The 5,763-nt window shown below is 49.9% G+C and overlaps 1 pseudogene; it reads left to right on the forward strand.

Moving 5' to 3' along the window:
• The first annotated feature begins 718 nt into the window (after window positions 1–718).
• Window positions 719–1,537, forward strand: LOC146863246 (uncharacterized; annotated as a pseudogene).
• Window positions 1,538–5,763: the final 4,226 nt, after the last annotated feature.

Raw genomic sequence — 5,763 nt, forward strand, 5'->3', positions numbered from 1 at the left:
TTTGCCATCGAGTCGGTTTTGAGGCCAAAAACGTGCATGCGTTGCATTGCTTCCAATGGCAACGCGTACACGTCTGGCGATTCCCTTGCGGGAGCGAGCAGTGACACCATATGTTATCAATTATCGCGCCTTGCTGCTCGCTCCCGCAGGCCCCCCCTCTCTCCCCTCCCCCTTCTGCCGCGTGAGCGCTTGTGCTTGTTTAAAATGCGTTCGCCCCTTAACGATGCGGAGATGTGTCCTATGGCTGGAACTACCGAGCTTGGCACGGGGGAAACAGGTTTCAAATCTGGCACAAAATCCGGTCATTCTGGACAAAAATTAATCCCCCTCCCGTGCCAGGAAAATTGTGTAATATGTTCTAGCGCTTATGTAAATTGCTGTAATGCCCTCGGGCCACCTGCGCTACATTGCATAGCAACAACAAAAAGAGCAGAAAACTAAAGAACGTTGTCACACTGGGTGACGCCATCTTCCAGTCCTTCTCTATGGCGGAAGCGTTGTTAAAAGATCTTCGTACCAGCTGTGCTGCTGACGTTTCTTTCACTTAGCGTGACGTTTCAGAATACTGTCTAGCGTTTTTCATTATGGTTGGCTCGCGCTGCATTTCTTTCTTACCTCATCATGATTCGCTGTCGCTGGAGACCGTGTGTTTCCTGTTTGTTACTCGCTCTGTGATTGGTGGGCGTAGCCGGTGCTGCATGCCGGCTGCTCAAGAATAATGGCGGAGGTCGGCCGGAGGTTGTTGTGGGTCCCGGCGCCTTGGAACCATGTTGTCTGCATAAAGGGGGCCCGGGAACACCACAGGGAAGTATTAGGGTTGAAGAAGGTGCAGCCCGGGAAGTGGGGAGGAGTCTTATGCAAAGACCTGTCAGTGGCCAAAGAGGTAGGGCAGGAGGAGAATCTTTTATTGGGGTTGCTAAGAGAATTTCAAGAGCTGCAGTTTGGGGCTGCCAACCGGAAAAAAGATCACTCTTCATCTAGTCGGGATGTGAAGTAATTAGGGCAGGCAACAGGATATATGGGAGATTGGGTTGAGGGAGCGGCCCGTAAGCACCAGCAAGTGGCACTGAGCCTTAAAGTAGGGGGAAGTGGCTCAAGACATTGGAAAGGGCAGGAGGGAGTCATTGGTCATAAGTTAGATGCACTGAGGGTACTCTATATGCAACTTCTTAGTCGTGCTGCCTCAGCCGATCACTGGCCTTTGTCATCCTCCCTTCCAAGCTTCAGCACAGCCAGAATGAACAGCGTGATCAGCAACTCCACAGAGACAGTTGTGGGCACTGCTATCCACCCAACCCACCACGGGTTCCTGACAGTTGCTTTCAGGAAGTGTACCATTGCGCCCTTCATGAGCTACGGGCTTTCAGCAAGCACCAGGGGGCGGCTCTCTGCTGTCGTCCACCAGAACTCTTTCACCAGGGTCTACTCTACAGCTAACGGAGCTGGAAGGAACAATGGCTCCCTGAAGCTCCGAGCTTCAGTATCTGGGAGCGCCACGAGGAAGCATGGGTTTGCCTGGTGTCTCCTGGGCGTCTGAGAGCTGAGTCTGGGTGCTGGATGGTCTAAATTTACTCTATTTTTTCTCGTTGTTTGTCCCTATGCGCTTTATCTCTTCTGCTCTTTCCACCTCGGCATCCTTACTCTCGGCCACACCCTTCGCTTTACCCTGCTCTCCTGCGGACATCGCTCTCTTCTCTGCACTTCTCCCTTCTCACTCTTTGCCTCACCCTCATTTCTCCCCGCCCCATCCGCCTCTGTCATAGCTGCGGCGTCCTCTCTGTCTCTGACCCACCCTTATTTTTCCCTCATCTCACCCTCCTTTTATGCTCCACCTTGTCATCCTCTGAAAGTGCATCATGCAACAACCTCCTACAGAGCTGCACTCCTCTCTGCGTCACCTTCTCCTCTCCACCTCACCGTTGGCTCTCTGAGCCGCACAAGTGGCGTAATGAAACTTGAGGGGGCCCCTTTGAAAAGTACAAGAGCGCCCCCTTCCCTGCACTCAGTCAAGAGCTCTCAGGCCACGGGCCTGTCACCCGTGTACAGTGCTGCAGGGGTCCCCATGGAGCTCGGCCCCACCCCACCTCGGAGGCTGCGGAGGGCTAATGTTACACCTCTGAGTCACACCATCTTATATCTACTTCTCACCCTCCTCTCTCCCCACCTCACCCTCCTCTGACCCCACCTCATCCTCCTCTCTCCCCACCTCACCCTCCTCTCACCCCACCTCATCTTCCTCTCTCCCCACCTCACCCTCCTCTCTCCAAACCTCACCCTCCTCTCTCCCTACCAGGGCTCCCTCTCTCTGCTGCACCCTCATCTTTCTCTTGCTTCATCCTCCTTTCTTCACCTCGCCATTCTCTCACTGTGTGTCAACCTCCTTTCTCTAAACCTCACTCTTGCCCAACTCTCCATTCTCTCTCCACCTCACCCTCCTCACTCTGCCTCACCAACTTACCATCTTTCTTCTCTCCACCTCATCATCCTCTATCTCTCTCTTCCTCACTATCCTTCCTCTCTCTACCTCACCCTGTTCCCTCTCCCCTAACTCTTCTTTCTATTAGACTCCCTATTACACTCCCCTCTCTGCTTCACCCTCTTCTCTCTCCACCACACCCTCTCTCTCTCCACGTCACCCTCCTCTCACTCCACCTCACCCCTGACTCTCCACATTACCCTCTTCTCTTAGACTCACCTCACTGATGCTGCAAATGGGGTACTGTTTTTAGGTCTCGCCTGATCCAGCGCATGCACTGGTCTGACCGAGACATTTAGTAGCTGCTTTTGAACATGCTACCAAAGCAGCCACCAGCTTACTGTCACGCGCACAAGCACACGCACTGCTGCGCGCGCATCCCTAGAGTGCTTTAGCGCGTCATCGCGATCACTATCGCTTTCAGAGTGATCACGATGACTTTCGCTTTCACGGCTGCGCGGCGTTACTTTTACTGCCACGCGGCCAATGCTTGCTTTTTTAGCAGTAGGCCTTGACATGCTTCCACTTTAATAATGGGAGTCGTGCTCCTCTTTGTTCTGCATGAGTCACGTCAAGGGATACGACTTACAGCACTGCTTTAACTTGAATAATAGTGGCAACGCCTTTCTTTGATTCTGCACAGCTCGCGTCAGGAGATGCCGCTTATAGCAGCAGGACGACAGCTACACACTTCCTCCTTAGCATACGCTGCTTAGTGAGAGTGCCTGGATTAAAACAATCTATGTTTTATTTTTGGCAGCGCGCCATGCCGCACTTAATCTTAATAACGGCGTCCACGCACATTTCTTTGGTTCTGCCCAGCTCTCGTCAGAAGATGCCCCTTATAGCAGCAGCCACAAACGTGGAGCCAAAACTCCCGATAAGCACCAGCCGGAAATCTTATCCACTTCCACCCAATAGAAACAACTGGTATCTAACAACAGCTACACGCTTCCTCCTTAGCGTGTACTGCTCAGTAAGAGTGCCTGGATTAAACCAATCTGTTTTATTTGAAAATCGCGGCACACCGTGCTTCATCTTTAACATGACGGCAGGGCTTTTGGTCTCATTTGTGCGGCGCGACCAACTCAACCTTTATTTAAATAAAATAGAATTTTTGGCAGCACGCAATGCTGCACTTTAACTTTATTATCGCCACGCACCTTGCTTTTGTTCTGTGTGGCTTGGTTCACGAGATGCCGCTTATAACACCGCTTTAACTTTAATAATACTAGCAGCGCACCTTTCTTTAGTTCTGCCTGGCTCGCGTCAGCAGCAGCCACAAATGTGGAGCCAGCACTCCCGCTGAGCTCCATCTTGAAATCCTATCTGCTCCCACAAAATACCAACAGTTGGCATCTCAGCAAAAACAGTATACAGTGGGAATACCAATCCCGTCTACGCTCTCTCCACTACCCTACACATCACTTTCTGTCACCCACCTCCATATCTCATTTAATAAAACAAAACAAAAATGTTAAAGGCCCAACAGCAGCAGATTGCTGCTGGACCACTCTGCTGTACAAACAAGCATTGGCATAGCCAATAGGTCTCGCCTTTGGGACCTTATAAGTGCTTAGCCATGCAACAGTTGATGTTGTTGCACAAAGGATATTGTGCTGCATAACTAAATACTTATAAGGTTCCAAAAGCGAGACCTATTGGCTATGCCAATGCTTGTTGTGTATGTAAAGGAAACTTTGGGACCTTATAAGTGTTTAGCCATGCAACAGCTGATGTTGTTGTGCCAAGGATATTGTGCTGGATAACTAAACACTTATAAGGTCCTAAAGGCGAGACCTATTGGCTATGCCAAAGCTTGTTAATAGTGCATTGTCCCTCCTTTGGACGCTTGGTTCCCTCCCAGGCGATTTCACTCATTGTACAATTTGGTTGTCCATTCCGACAGGTTCACCCGAGATGGACCCTCCTCCCGTGTTCCTTCTGGTCAGTCGACTTGAGTAGCATTTCAATCATTCACGCCCTGCAAGTTTGTTTGTAACTTTGAACAGCTGTTCATAGGTCTTCATGCACGTTCCCCTTTATTAGCGCGGCATCCGCTTCATTTTTAACCATAGTGGCTGTGCACCCAAATGTAACATTTTAATAACTTAGCGTGACTGGTGCTATACTTTAGAGCATTTCTTTTGTTCAGGGCGCAGCAGTGGGGCTTGTTTAATTTGTCTTAATTAATTCTGCAGCACAGAATATGTGTGCTTCAGTCTGTAGTCCTTTGTTTGTTTCTTCTATTGCCAGCTCCGGGCGGTGCAAAGCAGCCGACGTGTGACCGGTTTCAGGTAAGTGCAAGTGAATGACACTGTGGATGTAAATACCTTTGTAAATACGTGGTGCGGGTGCCTTTGATATTCGAGTTCTCATTTCTTGTTTCAAAATTTTACACACAAAAAAATTGGACTCTGTTTGGCTTGCCCCCCTCCCTCCCAAATGTGTTTTCCAAAGTTTAAAAAAATGTGATTCAATAAGTGAAAATGTATAGTACTATCTCCTTTCCGTTTGGAAGTCACTAATTTTTCTGTTTTTTAAGAAGAAGTATGTCGCTCTGCTTTAGCTGTGACAGGCCCTTTGGTCTAATTAACTACATGAGTGAAAAGAGTTGAGGCAGTAGTAGCAGTATCCTCGCAGCCTTCCAGACCACGGTACAGGATCCTGGGGCGGCAGGGGATGCGAGCTATGGGTGACGGCCCGGGGAGGGTTACACGATGCATTTTATAAAACACATTCTAGTGGATGGGTATCTGCCCCTTGGTTTGACCCCCAGCATTTTGATCTTGTTATGAACGACACCTTGCGCTTCTCTATTTTTTAGGCATGTCAAGCACCCCACTTATGACTCCAAAAAGGGAAACACCTGTGCCTCATCCGAGCCTTCCAGTGTCGGTCACACGTGGCAGTCTCTCACCTGATCCATCAAGTGACTCATGTGCTGGTCACTCATGGCAGTCCCTCACTTCAAGCATCAAGTAATGGTCATTCATGTGATGGTCATTCATGGCAGTCTCTCCCAGAGGCACCAAGTAATGGTCACCTATGGCATTCCCTGAGACATCAAGTGATGGTCATTCATGGCGGTCCCTCACCTGAGACATCAAGTGATGGTCATTCATGGCAGTCCCTCGCCTGAGGCATCAAGTGATGGTCACTCATGGCAGTTCCTCACCTGAGACATCAAGTGATGGTCATTCATGGTAGTCCCTGAGGCATCGAGTGATGATCACTCATGGCAGTCCCTTCCCTGAGGCACTGAGTGACAGTCACATGCACGACAG

Source organism: Triturus cristatus, chromosome 2_2 (assembly GCF_964204655.1).
Source record: "Triturus cristatus chromosome 2_2, aTriCri1.1, whole genome shotgun sequence".
Classification (NCBI taxonomy): Eukaryota; Metazoa; Chordata; class Amphibia; order Caudata; family Salamandridae; genus Triturus; species Triturus cristatus.